The following is a 17,329-nucleotide window of genomic DNA, read 5'->3' as shown; positions in this document are numbered from 1 at the left end:
TCCTGCCTGCTCCTCTGGGATTCTGTGGCATTCTCTGATACACACCCAACTCCAAAGCCCTGTAAATCTGCAAGCAACACCTGCAAGTACAGAAAAATATTGTACAGGAGCTTCTGGGATGGGCTACAGCAGCCAGGAATCCCAGTGCAATGCCTGAGGGTATGGAAAGAAAAAGATTATGTGGGAAATCTGTTAGACGAGGAAAACCAGCTAAACAAGGCATATCTACCCAAAATGTCAGCCAGAACACAGATGCTAATATTCCTTATTTTTCCTGGAGTGTTTCAGGAAGCCCATGATCAGTATTAGATGTAAGGACTCAGCCTGAGTGAGCTGCTGGTGAGAGCAAATCTACTCATCCCTTTGCACTGAGCTGGGATATTGATCCAGCACTGGATCAACAGAAATGCCTTCTGCACTCTGGAACTGGCAGTCAAAAACTGCAGGGAAAAACCTAACCACCTGGTTTGTTTTGTTCCAAAACACTGGAATTATATTTTTAACTAATGAGTTTGAGGAACTGATATTTGTGGTTCTCTTTTGGTCTCTGCTTTTAGTTTCTGACCCCTTTGTTTACACTTAGTCGATATTTTATGCTTTTCTGTGCTGCATTGAGGATTAGAAATTTGCTTTGAAAATAAACCCTCAGATTCTAACTGAACCACTTGACTCTAGAGGCAGAAGGTCTAGGACAGGAAGCAAACATTCCAAGAAAAACATGAAAATACTGACAGCTGACAGAAGTGTGATGTAACAGTGTTTAACTGAGAAGATCTAACAGGACCATATGCTGGGGCAGTCAGCAGCTCTGAGGGGAAGCCAAAGTCCAAGGGACTTTTCTCCAGGGGTTATCAAACCTAAATAAGAAGCAGCTATTTTGATTCTGAGCAACACCAGCGAGGCCTTATTTGGAATATTCTCTGATGTGAGAGGAAGACAGCCAAGAAATGAACACAGCTCAGCTTTGGAGCTGTGTGCTCTGGGGGAAGCCCAGCTCACTTGGCCTCTTCCCTGAGTGCCTGAGGACACTGGGAAAACTCTTGAAGATGGAGCAAATCAGGCAAGATGTGTGCTTGGAATAAGAGAGTGAAAATTCAAAGCCAGGATGGCAGGATAAGAGAAACAGCAACCAAATGAAATGGCAGAACTTCTGTTTCTTCAGCACAGCGGTTGGAAAGCTCCAATCCAAACAGGTCTGGGCTCCATTTGAGAAAAGAGCTCCCTAATTTGATGCAGGTGATCAGCCCCCTTCATCTGAACAGCCTCTGCTTCTGACATGGGTAGCCTGGACTCCCATCTACATCAGGCTGGATGGGGCTTGGAGCATCCTGGTCCAGTGGAAGGTGTCCCTGCCCATGGCAGGGGGCTGGAACAAATGAGCTTTAAAGTGCCTTCCAACCCAAACCATTCTGTGATTCTATGATCAGCTGAGTAATCAATATTCCTGATATAACCAATGTAATGTGATGTTTCTATACCAGTGAAATGTGGGCAATGGGCCAAATCTGGACTTTTTCCTCAGGCCTTGGGTGCTTGCCCAGGCCTCTTGACTGTAAAAGTTGACTTGGCAGAAGGAGAAACCATGGGAAGACTTGGAGAAACTGGGATATGTGAGAGCCATGTCCAGGAAAAAAGGACATGAATCCCTTCTGGCCAAGGATTTCAAAGATTCCACAGCCAGTGAAGGAAAGTGACCTTCCTGAGACCGAGCAGCTTCACCAATTTCCAATTATTCCAGCAGCAGCTCAACATTTTGCATAATTTTGTAAAATTGGTTTTATTGATTAAGCTGAATTGCATTGTGCAAAGCTCAGTCAGTGTGCTGCTGTGGTGTTTGGGCAGCAATGAGATGGACAGAGAATGATTGCAGATGGAGCTGGCTGGCTTAGGGCAGCAGTGGTTTACTCCTCAGGTAAATATCCTCCCAAACTCTCTGACCTCGCTCCTCACTCTCATTTCTGTGGGAGGTCCAAGTCCTTGTGATATTTAGGCAATTTCAGCTGTACACACCCTGAGATGCTCTGAATTGTCCTTTGGTGTTAGAGCCCTGTAAATTTACAGCTGTGCCTGGACATGGGCAGCTCCAGAGCTGCTGTCTCATACAAGTGGGAGCTTTTGAAGCTTAAACTTTCTTCAAAGGGCTTAGGCAAGAGAAACGCAGATGCAGCTGAGACATGTGGTTGGAAAACTGAAGCAACACGTTCCTGAAACACAAAATCTGTAATGTCTCAGGGTGGCAAGGATTATTTGGGAGACAGCAAACATACTTTTCATATGAAAGCAGCAATGTGTGCTACAAAAAGCCTGTTTATAATGCAGCTTACCTACCAGCCAGCCATGTCAAGCTGTCAATGGAGAGAGGACTGACAACAAGCTAATGACCTCCTGCTGCTCAATAAATGTCTCAGCTTTGCTCCAGCATCTCTTTGTGCAGTGGGAGGGAGACAGGGATGCCAGGAAATGTTCTCTTACAATTATTTTATTCTGTTTCTACCCATTCTTTTAACACAACATACAAGAAAGGCAGGCACAGCAGCTTTTGTGAGGCCTGATACAAGTAAACAATAGTTGCTCAAGCTATAATTACTAAATTATTTTTTTTTACATTTAGGAATAAAAGCAATCAAAGAACTGTCCTTCCAGAAAAGTAATCTGCTTTGAAAATGATTTATTTTTCTGTTCCCCTCATTGTATCTGTAAATAAGGCAAAGCATTATGACGTACCCTGCTAGACAGCTTTCTGCAAGATTAAATTAGCAATAAGATGGAAAGCTACTTTTTATGCAGTTTTTGAAACTGCCTATTAGTGAAGAAGAAGGCTAAGAGAAGGTACAAATTTTTACAGAACATACCTCTAAAATATATTAAATCACGTTAATGTGATAAGAATTTATGGATCAGGCTAGGTCTAATTTAAATAAAAATCTCATCCAACATTTCACGGTGTTCCAGAAAAAATGTCTTTTCCCCATTTTAATTCCAGACTTGTGTATTCTTTATCTTCCTCAGTTACCATCCAAGGTCTCCACTAATGGCTCTAAAGTATCCCTGATATTCTTTCACCATCCTGCTGAGCCAGTAGTGTGGTAATTGGCACTGCTCTGTTGGAATCTCACTCTTACTGGTTTGTGTTCTGGTTTCAATTTGAGCTGTCTGTGTTTAATCCTAGATTTGTTCATAAAAAGGATAAGTTTCAATAAATAGGTAAGAGAAAGGCTTCTGAGACCCAGAATGAAAATATCCAGAATCCTTAAGCAGTCTATTGGTGGATTACGTCAACTCAAAGATAGATTTTGCTCCCTCTGGCTCATCAAATAATCTGATTAGCTGGTGCTGATTATGCTGGGCATGATGCACTGTGTTCTGCAAACCAGACACAGAATGTCCCTTCTCTGCTGCCTCGTGTGCTCCTGGACAGCCTTATTTATGATAAATCCCATTCTCACTTTTGCCAACCTCTAACAGCTTTGGCTCAACTTTGGGCCATGTTAAAGCCACCTGATAACACTGCCTTGCTGCACAGGAGAAGGGCTGGCCTCTCCTAAAGCAGAAAATTGTCTGAGATTCTGCCTCTCAGCTCCACTGCCACTGGGTTTAGCATCCCTGGCTTTTATACAATGTTTGGGGAGGGCTGGTGCCATCAGGGGGCTGACAAAAGCCAGGAGTCAGAGGAGGGGGTTGCCTAACCCAGTATCAAGACCTGTGGCAGCATAGTGTGGTATTTTCATCTCCTCCAGCCCCAGCTGGCAGTGTTGGAGGAGTCAGTGTTATGCTGAACCCACACCTCATTTGCTGCTGCCAGAAGCATTTTGGAGGGGTCTGGGCTTTGTGGTAATTAAATGTGTCAGTGGTGATGGTGAGAGAAACAGTGGCCATTGTGCAGAGCCATCCAGGCTCCTTAGGCCTGACATTTCTATACAGCAGTAAGTTTGTGCATTTCAGTCCATTTTTAAAATGGATTTTTGTCTCGAGTCCTCACAAATGTCTTACATGCCCCTGAAGGGACTCAGCCTGCTGCATCCTTTCAGAGTTGTGACTTGTCACTGCAGTCCCTGATGGCTTTCAGAGCACATCTAAAGAGGTCTTTGCATTTTCCTGTTCTATTTTTCTTTCCCCTTTCCCACCCTGTCTCACATTTTTCTCGGTCCCTCTCTCTTTTCCTCCTGTCTGTCCTCCCCCTGCATTCCTGAGCTGTGCCAGCCCTGCTGATGGTGCTGGGAGCAGGAGCAGCCACGCTGTGCTCACCATCTGGGCCAGGCAGCTCCTGCAGCCTCCTGGAGTCTCCAGATCCTCCCTGGGGGCTGGAGCACGGCCACCATCCCAGCTTCCCGCTGCTCTCCACGTGAGCTGCCTCTCTGTTGGCCAGACCCCTTCACCTACACAAGGTCTGCCCAGCTGAGGAAAGCTTCCAAGGTTCCTCCATCACAGGGCTCAAAGCATTCAGCTGGACAGCCCCATCCCAATGGATTTACTCCTTCATCCCCTTCCTCTGCTCCACGTGGAACTAGAGAGGAAACAAGAAAAATGTGAGAACGTGGAAGCTTTCAATGTAAGTGCTCACTACTTGGAACATTTTTCTTTTTGCTACTGAAATACATTTCAAGGTGCAGCCTTCAGAGACATTTCTGCCCAGTTTTTCCAAGCTAGGTTTATTTGTTCTCTATCTTTGCTGGCTGTTTTGTCCCCAAAACAATCACCCCCACACTTGGAGAGCTGTGAGGGGTCTCTTGCTGGCTCCATAGAGGTTCTTTCACGTCTCTTCCAACCCAAGGCATTCTATGGTTCTGTGATTGAGCCTCCTCTGACTTCATCCTTGCCTGGATAGGGGGGATCATGATCTAGCTAGAGTTGAATACTTTTGATTCAAATGGAATTGAGAAAAGCAGCCCAAAGATGGGATTTACTGGATGTAAAGGCTCAGGCTGACTCAGAGGATGGAAAACTGGTAACAAATCAGTGAACCATTGAAAACATCCTGTTCTCAATCCAAAACCTGTGCTTCCTTTGGATTTTTGTGCATTTCTATTCCTTGCCCTTTATCTAAGTGTTGCTAATCTTCCTTGCTCCTGAAAACACAGGATAAAGCAACAGCAAGAGCAGGATCTGAGGAGCTGGTTGAGTAGGGAGCTCTGCATATCCAAGGTTCAGCTAGTGAGGAATAACAATCTGGTGAGCACGTATTGCTGGATAAGCTGAGGATGAATCTCCTGATGGGAGCCGGCACCCTGCCTGAGAGCAAGGAGTTACCAGGGTAAAGAGAATTACATAAGAGCAAGATCTGCACTTAGACATCACTAACTAGATGTAATCTTTGCACTCAAGCTGAGGTAATTCTGCTGCAGCACAAAAACACTCCATGCCAGCAGAAAATAATTAGGTTTTTGTCTTTTTTTTTTTTTTTGCTTACCTGAAGCACAATTTTGTGTCGCTGAGGCTCCCCTGCTACTACACGCAACAAATGTGCTCCTGTGGAATGTTTCAAAGCTTGCCTTCTAATTATAGCTTTGGGTATCATTTGCTCTGGTATAAACAGGGTGAATCAGAACAGAAACGTCAGGCAGGGTTGAGGGAAAGGCCTTTTACTAACAGCGAGCATCAGGACTGAAAAAAATCAGGGCATCTTGTAAGGCAAAGCTCTCAAAGGGTTTCACGGGAGACAGCGGCAAACTGCAACTCAGGGTTGTGCCAAAAAAAATCCTAAATTTATAAATTGTTTGTGGGAAAGGAAGGGAAGTTCCCAGCCATCTGCCTCGCTGGCTGCCTGCAAGGCTCACACCTTGCAGGCACAAAGGGTTCCAGGGGCAGCTCCAGGCTGGCGAGGACAGCAACCAGCGGGGCTCTGAGCTGGATAATCCGGCAAAATCACAGCATTTGTGCTCACTGCTCGGGTTTTACCAAATCTGTGGGCTCTGACAAGGAGATTTACTATCAGTTCTGGTTCTGGGGGAACAAGGAGAAAGGAGATTGGAGCTAGGATGGCTAAGGAAGGTGGGGAGTTACAAGAACAGGGATTTATGATGTTTGAAAAGTGGGGGAAAGAGAAAGCTGGAACACATATATGTGCAAATGATATTTTTATCTCATGGTTCTGCCGTGGGTTTGTTGTGAGGCACAAGGGGCAGTTGTACAACTCTGTGTGAAAGCACACGAGCTGCAAGGCCTGAGCAAATCCAGCTCTGCAAAGGAAGGTTCCCAAAATAACAGCTTCAGCTGTCAAATGAGTATGACTGTTCCAAATTCCTTCCTAGGGAGTTAAAATTTCTCCTTAAACTGGTGAAAGAAAATGAAAATTTTGGGTGGGATATAGAAAATTAGTACTTGCTTACAACTTCTGCTACCTCTAACAAAAATAGAATTATCTTCCTGACATTTAAAAAAAGAAAATATGATCAAATACCAAATCTATTGAGGACTGGACTATCAAGTCATGTAGATTTTGATGTGACTCCAAATTAGAAGTCTGAAAGCTCTTCTTGGATAAATTATATGTGTAAATATCAATGTTCTAAACTGCTGAAAGGTCATTCCTCTTGTATTTTATTGTTTAAGTCTAGAACAAATGGCAAACTCCTGCAAGGTAAACCTGGAAGGAGACACCAGCAGCTTTTTGAGCTAAAGCCAAAGACACGGCCTGACAATAAAGTCACCAGCATCAAAAACCTCAGGTAATTGGGAGATGCAGCCCAGGATTTGCTTTTGCTCTGGTAAATATTTTCAAATTCAATTTGACCACATGTTCTCCTTCGAATATTATCCAGGGACTTCTTTCACAACTCAGAATGCTTCTGTTCTGCAGACCAACTGTGCAGAGATTAAAATCTCCTAGAATCATAGAATTCTTTGGAATTATTCTTTTTTCGGTTGGTCAGAACTTTTTTCCAATCCAAGCCCCTCTGTGAGTCAATGGTTCTAAGATATTCCTTGTATTTTCATATTTTTTATGCAGTCTAATCTATAACAATTATTTCTGGAAATTTCCATTGTTGCACATTGGGGGCAGCATTCAGAATTTACCCCAACAGCTCTTCCATCACCTTGCCTAGATGCCAAGAACATCTAGGGATACATTTTCATTTTCTGGATGATTTCTAAGCACAGAGATGGTATTCCTTAAGACAAGGAATATTTATTTTACATGACTTATCCAAGTCTTATTAAAAAAAAAATAAAAAGGAAGTTGTCCCCCCTTTTTTAACAGTTTTGAGAAATGCACCAACTTGGATAGTGGAGTCAGAAAGAGAATTTAGTAAATAATTAGTCTGGGAGAGAGAAATCACATTACCCTCCCCCTGCAAGACTTCTCAATGTTTATAGGGAACTAATTTAATTGCAAATGAAGACAAATTTCTATTTCAGTCTCCATAAGTAATTACATTTTACTTGTCCTGACTCCAGTCCTGGTTGTTTGCTTGCTGGACAAAGGGATTTTCTCTAGCACTGCTCTGCTGGAACATCTCAGGTGCTTTTCTTTTGTGCTGACTGAGGGAGAAGGGATGGATCCAGCTGGTCCAGGATGAGTTTCTCAATGCAACACCAAGCCTGAGGCATTGTCTAACAGAGTCTGGGAATGGGGAATGAAACCATGGAAATAAGAAAGCGCTAAAACATCTGAGAAAGCCTGAAATAAAAAGTAGTAACTGCAGTGGGGGGAAAAAAATCATGTATCAAATGATGTAAAACCCATGAGGGAAAAGCAAGGATGTGGAGAAATACACATTTTCTGTCAGTGAGCCTACAAGGGCAGCTTAAGGAAGATGCAGTCTCGCAATTTTTGAGCGGAAAGCAAAAAAAAATATTGCACAGCCAGCACAAGGACTGAACCCAAGGGCTGGCAGAGCTGTTGTTGCTGGTCTTTTCTTCTCAGAAGATAAATGGGCTTTGCTCTGCGGGGCTGCTGAGTCCTTTTGGGCAGGGTGACACCCTGAACTCCAATTCCACACATTCGCTTCTCGAGTCAGGAACAGCTGGAATCAACATGCAGAGGAAATGTTTAAATTTTATTTCACAGAATCAATTTAGATTGAAAAAAAACCCTTTGAGACCAAGTCGGACCTATGACCCAACACCACCATATCAACCTGACCATGACACCTGGTGGATTCTGGATTCCCATTAATTCCTTCAGTTGTTCCATAGCAAAATATTTCCCGAGTGCTGATAAGAAACAGAGGGCAGGGCCTTAAGCTGCAGCCAGGGGAGGTTCAGGTTGGACATTAGGAGGAATTTCTTCACAGCAGGGGTGGTTAGACATTGAAGGGGCTGCCCAGGGAGGTTTGGAGTGCCCATCCCTGGAGGTGTGCAAGGAAGGGCTGGATGTGGCACTCAGGGCTCTGCGCTGGGGACAAGGCTGGACTGGATGTTCTGAGAGGGCTTTTCCAACCTCAGTGACTCAGTGATCCACAAACCGCTGCTGCCTGGCCATGTGCCATCACAAGGAGGTTTTTTTGAGGGATTACTCCCTCAGGAACCTGCGATGTCCATACACCCCGTACCACGGCGGAGGATACTCTCGTCTCCACAACGCTCTGCGCGTCACCTCCGGCAATCCAGGCGCATGTTTGGCTCGGGGAAGGTGGCGGGGTGCCGGGGGTCCCGAGAGCCGGGCAGGGACAGCCCGGAATAGCCGGGAACAGCCCGGAACAGCCCCGAGGGTCCCGCGGGTCCCGCCCTGAGGGGCCGGCACGGGAGGCGCCCCCTGGCGCCCTCCCTGCGCGCGGCACCCCGCGGGACCGATGACATCACCGCTCTGCGCAAAGAGCCGCCCGCCGATTGGCGGAAGGCAGGAGGGGGCCCAGCCAATGGGCGACGCGCAGGGCGGCAGGCCGCGCTGACGTGCTGCTCGGCCGTGCGGGGGTTTATTTTGCTTTGGGCCGCTCCGGCCGCCGCCATTAGAGGAGCGCGGGCAGAGCCTCCCTCCCCCCCGCCGCGCCGAGTGGGAGCGCCCGCGGCCGCGGCAGCCCCGGCGCCTCGGGAGAGACCATGTCGTGAGCGGGGGGGGGAGCGCGGGAGGGGGGGGGGGCGGCGCGGGGCGCAGGCGGCTCCCAGTGCTCCGAGCGTGTTCCTGAGGGACTGAGGGACGGATCCCGGCGGAGAGGTAAAGCCCCTGTGCTCTCACTGCCCTCCTCGGGCAGCGCTGCAGGACGGGGGGGGCGCGGGGGGAACGGGAGCGAGCTGAGCCGGAGCCGAGCGGGGACCCGCTGCGGGGTCGGGGGGGTTGTGAGGAGGCGCCTCCGGCGCGGCCCCGGATCCCGCTGCGGTCGGTGTCCCGCTTAGAACGGCTTGCTGAGGGCAGGCAGGCTGGCACAGCCTCCGTACAAAGGCAGGAAACTCGGATTTTTTTCTCCCGTGGCTGCTGCTCCGGACCCCGGGCTGTGGTGCCTTAGTGTGCCTGGTGAGATCATGCCTGTGCTGCCTCCCTCCCACTTCTTCCCACCCTCCTGCTTTGATTCTGTTGGTGGTCGGATGTGCCTGTGTGGATCTGCACGCGGTGCTGGAGTAGGTGATGGGAATGATGGGTTGTGTCTGCGGATTTTGGGTAGCAGAACTTCCATGGTATTGCCTATCCCATCCTTGGAAGTGTCCCAAGACCAGGTTGGACAGGGCTTGGAGCACCCTGGGATAGTGGAAGGTGTCCGTGCCCATGGCAGGGGGTTGGAACAAGATGATCTTTAAGGGTCCCTTCCAGCCCAAACCACTCCGTGATTCATTCTGTGATCACCTATTGTCGATGCTTTATCAGAAGTAAAGTACAGCGAGAGAAGTATTTCAAAATCGAGCTCGTTCTTTGGGAACCGAAGTCCAAACAAAAATTAGGAAAGTTGGATAAAGGAGTGAGGCAGACCTTGGTAATATCCACGCTGCCAGCGCCTCCCTGTCTGCCTTCACCGTCCCAGACTGCAGCAGCTTCCTGGCAGGATAAGATAAACTTGTCTGCGGAGGTCATGGATGTGTCTGTGAGTCCTTCGGATGTGTCTGTGAGTCCTTCCTTGGGAGTGACGGGATCAGCCTGTCCCCACGGCAGTCTCCGCTCCCTCGGGAGCAGCGGGTGGCAGAAATGATGGGGAAGATGGATCCGGGTGTCCTGCACGGCTGGCACAGCCCGGCTGCTGAGAACTTTCTGCTGCCACGGTGACTTTCAGCCATGGCAATAATGACAACTTTTTCTGGAATTCTTGGGGGTTGGTGTAGTAAACAAACGTTGTTTGACGGGCTTTGTGCTGTGCTTGAACAGTCTCTGCTCACCAGCTGCCTGCGGTGTCACAAGTGGTGGAGCTGGCATGTGAGTTTAGTGCTTTGATGCGTTTGTTGGGGAAAAAATTGAAAGGTGAGATGTCTTCTGTGTAGTAACTCCCTCGTTCTCTTCTTAGAGCTTGCTCTGTTGTTAGCAGAACCTTTTAACAGTAGTTCAGGAGAGATCTGTTGTAATCAGTTTTGTTTTTCCATCTGCTTATCGGTCTCACAGAAGAGATTTGTGAGGCTTATTTATTTTTCCCCCCCTTTTTCAGTTGTTACTCAGGCAGGGGGAGGCAGGTGAGCAGCAGGAGGTGTTCTGGAACTCTTTTGCTGGCCTCCCTCCGAAGGCCAAGCTGAGTTGGTGTTTCAGCATGTGGAGGCTGGCATGTCATATGTGAAGGATCACCTCTGGTTTAAGTCTGTCACAGCGTTCAAAGAGAATAAAGCCTTGGGATGCGTTGCATTTCGTGGGATTTGTGAAACTCTAATTATGTGCTGTAGTTCTTTTGAAGGAAAAAGAAATTGCTACCTTTACTTTCCTTCTGCAGCTTAAGCAAGGGCAGGCAGGTGGGGGTGACACTGTCATCTGTTCCTCAGGAGCTGTGTCTATTAGCATTCTCTCAGAAGTATAATTACAAATATTAATGTAATTGGAATGCTGAGTGGCACAAAAGCATCAACGGGGTTCATCACAGGAGCGTGACTTTAATTGGGGACTAATTCCAGCTCAGAATGGGTCAAGGGGACATTTTTAGCTTTGTGTGTGGCCGTTCTCATTGTATGTTGTTTGACCTGTAAATTCCTCGGGGACAGGAGTTCCCACCCATCTTTGCTGCCCTTTGCAAGAAGGATCTGTAAATAAGCCAGAAGTGTAAGTAGGAAATACTTTACTGATTGAATGGGAGGTTATTTTTAATACAGTCAATCAAATAATCAAATGTTCTCTCAGGCTCTTTAAAGTGAGATTTACTGGCTCCTTCATGTGGCCTTAACTTGGGTGTTGATGTTTCTCTTTCCAGCTTCTCTTTGCCATATCAGTTCTAGCACAGATCAATACATTCCTTGTCGTGATGTGCTCTCTGCTAATCACAGCAAAGCATTTAAACTGCCACTGCCAGTTCTCTTCATAATCTCATGCCCTTTCCTCCCCCCAAAATTTGAAGACTGGGTTATTTTGGGCTGTTCAAAATTGATGTCAACAAGTAATCCTCAGTTTAACTAGATGAATTATGATCCACAGTCTCCTGGTACTAAAATGGAACTAAACTTTAGTTTGGCAGCTGAAAATGGCTGGCTTAGCTGTAAGAGAGTTCTTAATTTATTTTTTTTAAATAGTACTGTGTGTGAGGAGGGAAACAAGGCAGAGTTGAAAAGATAATTTTTTTCAACACAGCTGATGGAGAGTTTGCCATTTCCCTTGTCAGATGGAATAGCTTGGTAAAATCAGTTTAGTAACATAGATAATTGTAACTTTGTCATGTCAGTTGAATGGAATTTATTACACCTTAAAACTTTTGTCTTCAAATTAAGATTTCAAGCATTTGGGATCCAGACGCTTTGCTGGTACTTTCATAGCATTTCTTGCATAGCTGTCATTGCTTCATCTTGCATGGGATTGTGACTATGCTAATTTTTACGTCATTGGTGGCTGGAGCAGATGCTCTGTGTAGTTAATTTTTTTTTGGAGCTTTCTTGACATGCAAGATTAATAATTACCACTTTGGGGTCTACCAGTCAACATGCTTTAAAAGAACAACTGTCATACTAAGAGTGTGTTAATCTATAATAATATTTAGGATTTTGTATTTCCTTCTTTCGTGGCATAGGCAGGTGCTCAGGAGCTCTGTACTCAAACTGGAGTTGTGTCCACCTGGCATTTTTCAAAACAACTTTCTTTCCTCTGCTGATATCCCATTGATGCAGAAACTCACTTTGGTGTAGACCAGGGAGAGGGGAGGTATGGAAGGGATGGAGCAGGGAATGAGGGCAGTGAAGTTTGAGGAGGGAACTGTCTTCAAGAGGGGCTGATATGGAGTCCCTGGAAAGCAGAAGGAAGAGTAGATTTTTTTACAAGGAACATGGGCAGGTAATACAGTGGAAGCATTGGTGGTGACTGCTATGTGCAGAGCATCTTGCCTAGGAAGCAGCCACATTTGCAGCCCTTTTGCATTTTCTACTGTACAGGAGATGTACTGAAGTTGGCATTTTTCCCTTTGGTTATTTGGGTTTGTCTTGATGTAATCTGTTCTGCTTGTTCTTAAGACAAGGATACTACTGCGTGGTTTGTTGTTGTTGTTTTTTGTTTGTTTTTTTTTATTATGGTCTACTAAGTTGGATTTTATTTTTCTGAGAATGGCTTGCAAATTTTAAATTAAGGACTGTTTTTACTACTAAGAAAAATACTGGAGATGACACAGGATTTAAGATCTTTTCAGTTCAGAACTGAGCTGAAAATCCCTGAAGTGCTGAGAACAAGGCACAGAGTGAAAATGGACGTGTAACCTGCTGTGCAGGGCATGTGGGGCTGGAAGGATTGGACTTGTGTCTGCTTTGGCACGTGGAAATGGGGCTGTGGAAGTAGGACTTGTGTCTGGAGCTGGGACTGGTGAGCAAGGAGGCTGCAGCCTCCTCTTGGCCTCCCTCCTGCCCTGTGCTGTTTTATTTGGGTTCTGTTTGCCATGACTTTTAAGGTTTCAGAATCCTCCATGGGGTTCTTTGACTTCAGTTTGATTTAGCATCCGGTCCTGAGAAGCTGTTTTTAATAAAACACAGAAAGTTGGGGTTACTGAGGAGTTTGTGGGCATTAAGAAACTTTGGTAAGGTACGTTTGTTTTCTTGGGAACTTCTACATATTCAGGAGTTGGGGTTCCTGAGCTAAAGAAAACTGTTAGAGCCATGATTTCTGTGACTCTGGAAGGAAAAAGAAACTTGAGTGCTGTTTTTTGTTTGTTTGGGGTTTTTTTTTTGTGTGTGTGTAGGTTGTTTTCTGTTTTTCAGTGTATTAGAACTGTTTTGATCAGTAATCTTTTTGTGACTTTGAATTTACCCACACTTTTATAGGTCCACTCATTTAAAAACTGTGTGGTTCTTGGTGCAGTCAGTTGATTATCTGGAAAGAAAAATGTCTGCCATAAATCTCATAAATGTGTATAATTCCAGCAAAAATAGGAAGTTTGTTTGGTGATGGTTGGTTTATGAGAGGTTCTTTTTTTGTGGTTGTTGGGACTGTAAGTGCACTGTGAGAGCTTGACTTGTGGCTAATGGGCTTGAAAGTATTCCTTGAGTCTCCAATCATCTTCCCAGTATCTGAGCAGGGATCTGTAGAGACAGCTGGCATGTTTATTCCTTGCTGTTATTTCAGTACTCCCCTGGAACAGCCTCAGTCTACAGGTCCTGGGTTCAAGAAGTGTTGATGATCTACTTTTGGTTTTCCTGGTTCTCAGTGCCCTGGTAAGTCAGGAGTGTTCTGTCCTGGACTTTGCTTGTCACTGACACCGTCTGACAGATGGGCCAGTGGCTTCAGGTTTTACCTGCAGAGGCTTCCTCTTCCTGGCTGCCTGCTGAGCTCATTTTTGCCTTGCTGAAGGGCTCAGATGGGCTGCTGGACGAGGTACTTTTTTATTTTTGACCTCCCCATTACTGTTTAGCTGTGCAGGGATAAAAAGAAATGTCACCTCATGGCTTTTAAAAGGCTTATTTAAAGAAGGTTGTTCAGTGTTGCCTTTAGTAGAAACTTACTCCCACTCCAGAACCTGTTATTACTGTTTTAGAACTGCTACTCTGTGAAACTTTCGAGGAGTGCAGAGTACCCTGCAGTAATTAACTCAGAGATGTAAAACAGATTACTAATGTAATGTAAAACAGATTACTAATCATATGGTTAAAAAAAGGTGATTAAAAAAAACCAAACAGCTGATTATCAGTGTCTTTAGAAGGAGTTTGGATTTGTTTTCCCTGTGGTTTTTAACACTAGTTCTTAGCATTGTGTTAAGCAGCAGCATCCTCACCAGTGGACTTTGTGTGCTGTGATAATAGCATTTTTGCTACTAATTTTTTCTTTTTCCCTCTTTTTGATACTTTGCTGCCTCACCAGCATCTTAGGAATAGCTGGATAAAATGAGTGTAGTTTGTTTGGCTCACTGGGGCTGGGACTTGCCTGAAGTGTATTCCAATAGCAAATGCTTTTAGCAAAGACAGTCCTTGGCTGTGTCTGAATGTGGCTGTCATGAATTAGGAGCCAAGTACCCCTCGGTGGGTGCTGAGCGTGTGTTTCCATGTTTCCTTTGGAGGCAGGTGGTTTTCCTCCTCCTCCCAGTGCTGACTGCCTGTGGAGCCCTGCTGTAATTTATGGTCAGCCAGTAACCAGGAGGTGCAGGGGATAATTACAAGAAAATGTACAAGTCTTGGTGTAGTGTTCCTGCTGTTGGACAGGTTGAAGTGTTTCAGGGGTTTGATGTCTGACTGCACAGTGTGTTTTCAGTCAGAGCGTGACATCTGCTTTTCCTTCTTGTGTGTGAGGATGGCTGAGAGCTAAACAAAAATGGGTCTGGTGTTTGAGGCACAGTCTAAACACAGATAAACTGTTTTTGTGTTTGACCTCACTTTTTATAAAGAAACATCTTGTTCAACTTCTGTACTTTGTCCAAGGCTAATGTCTTTTTAAAAAGAAGTTTTAACGGTTCTGTTGTTTTATTGTGTATGTTTGTTACTGTGGATCTTAAGTCAGTATTCATCTGTTGCTGTTCATGGTCAAATTCATTAAATGCTGCTAGCTGTATTTATGCAAATCTTCTATCATAGCTCATTATTTTAAGTAATTTTGCTTGGGTTTTGATTAGTATTGTGTGGGAGATGCTGTGCATTATGTAACTGTTAAACTGCTTACCCTTGTTTGCCCAAATGGTGTTGGTTTCTAAGCAGTCGTATTTAGTCCATCCTAATGTGTAGTAACATCTCATCTGGACAGTCATTCACTTTTAATTGAGCTTAAAACAAAAGAACAACCCTGACAAAGAAAGAGAACTGAACTGCAAGCTGCTGCTACTGGGTTTTTATAGGTTGTTTTCAGCAGTTAAGGCTTTCCTAGCTTTTAGTCACCAATGTAATAGAGCTAGATGGAGTTTGACCCATTTGAGATGAGTAATGAATAAAATGCAAACTTGCACCATGCAAATTACACAAGAGGGTTAACTGTAGTGGCTAAGAGCACAGAAATGCTTCAAGAGATAAACATTAAAATAAAAATAAAGACAGCAGAAAGAGAAAATGTTTACTATTCTCAAATATCTGTTAATTCTGTAATGAGTTTCCAGCTTTTGCAGACATGTCCGTTTACATTAAGTTGTAGACCTAAAGTTCATTGTCAGTCTTGTATTTCAGATGTCTCCAAAGATCAGAAACTTCCCAGATGTTTTCATTCTTAGTGCATGGAGCATTAGCAAAATTGGACATCCTTTTGCATTAAAGCTGCATATAAATTCTTCTGCTTATGAAAAGTCAGCAGTTGGGTTGGAAGTGTGAATAGAATATTGAAAAGAAAGCTGAAGCAAAATCAGCGTAATTTTTCTGAATACCATAAATACCTAATAAAGTAGATTTAAGAAGCTTTGAAATGAGATATGAATCCATAAAGCAGAATGAAAACAATTTTTTATTAATTTTATGTAAATGAAAGCCATCTGAATTCACCCAATGAACAGACTTCTGAATGTGTTCAGAAGTTAATTCTTACTTTCTTGCTTTTTTTGGTTATGAGAAATGTGTTTTGTGCACTTTGTTTCTTTGTGAGTGCTGAAGTCTCCTGGTTTTTAACTCATTCCTCACTTATAAAAGTTTTAGGTAGTGAGGCAGGTCATACCTAAAAATCTGCAGTAAAGGAGTATTTTTGGTGATCTGGACTATCAAAACTGAAGAAAATGTTAGAAGTCACTTAACATGCTAGATTGAAAATATTTTCATTGGAACCGTGTGACTATTTACAGTTTTTTTTTCTCTCATGCACCATTACTGCTGTAGTTCATAAATTGAGTTGTGATGTGATTAGGTATTCAATGGAATTCAGATTTGTGCCAGTCTGAGCTGGATGATGCTTCTCTTGAGACAGCAGCCTCACCCCTGCTGCTGCTGCTGCTGCTGGGGGGAGCAGAGGGGATCCAGGTGTGTTTGGAGCAGCCCTGAGGATGGGAGGATGGTGCAGGCAGAGCCTCCCTACCCTGCTTGTGTCTGTTTGGTGAGAAGGGTTCTGGGTTTCTGCACTCTGGGTCCAGTTCCTGCTGTCGGCCCTGCACAGCCAGCTGCTGTTCTGTAAGGAAATCAACATTTCCTATGTAAAACCCCACCTCGTAGAGCAGCTTGCAGAAAATTATTCCAGTGCTCTTTTGCTGAGATGAGAGTGTGTTTTCTCCTTTTTGCTGCTCTCTTTGGGACTGAATTGTTGCCTTTTTAAAGAACTGTCCTAACAACCAAAGCAAACTGTGCTTGTTTGTTAAATTCCTTGCTTCAGTGTGTTTGGCTAATGCAGAAAATGCTTCTATGTTTGTGGCTTCACAATAATCTTTCCATTCTTTGTTATAATACATAGATACTACTGCAAAGCTTCCAGATTAAGTGCTGATCTGATCTGTTTGTTCCATTGACAGGGTCAGGGTTCTTAATTTTATTAAAATTAATTTGAGGAGATGACAATGGAGCTTATTGTTAGTTCCCATCAAACTACAGAAGCCCAGGTTCAAGCTTTCTGCTTTTAATATACTGATCTGTGGAGGGCTATACTGAATTATTGAGAAAGAAGAGCAAATAGCTGAAGGTAGAGTAAGTTTGGGAAGGTAGGAGAAGAAAGTCAATAAATGTCCACCTTGGAACATAAGGCTAGGATTTGTGAAAGGTTTTACTTCTATACTCCTGAAGTGCTGAATAAATAGATTTAGCGATCCCTTTCTTTCAGAAAAAGGTTCTTCTGCTTATTGTATTCATCTGAAAAGTTGCTTTGGTGTTTTTAAAATAAAGAAACCAGCCTGCCTTTCTTTTTGGAGCAGCCTGTGAGAGGCAGCTGCAGGGGGGGGAGGAGGGTGGTTCTTGATTTGCCTTGCAGGTCTTG

General features: G+C 44.6%; 1 protein-coding gene across 1 annotated transcript in view; it reads left to right on the top strand.

The window, feature by feature from the left end:
* The first annotated feature begins 8,826 nt into the window (after positions 1-8,826).
* Positions 8,827-17,329, top strand: part of ZRANB1 (zinc finger RANBP2-type containing 1) — a 44,442-nt gene continuing 35,939 nt past the window's right edge. The window contains exon 1 of the mRNA XM_054637816.2: positions 8,827-9,094. The gene's annotated coding sequence lies outside the window, so the exon portion shown is untranslated. The remainder of the gene's footprint in view (positions 9,095-17,329) is intronic.

The sequence above is a fragment of the Agelaius phoeniceus genome, chromosome 9 (genome assembly GCF_051311805.1).
Source record: "Agelaius phoeniceus isolate bAgePho1 chromosome 9, bAgePho1.hap1, whole genome shotgun sequence".
Classification (NCBI taxonomy): domain Eukaryota; kingdom Metazoa; phylum Chordata; class Aves; order Passeriformes; family Icteridae; genus Agelaius; species Agelaius phoeniceus.
Note: the sequence above shows the minus strand (reverse complement) of the source record. Positions and strands in the feature narration are given on the sequence as shown.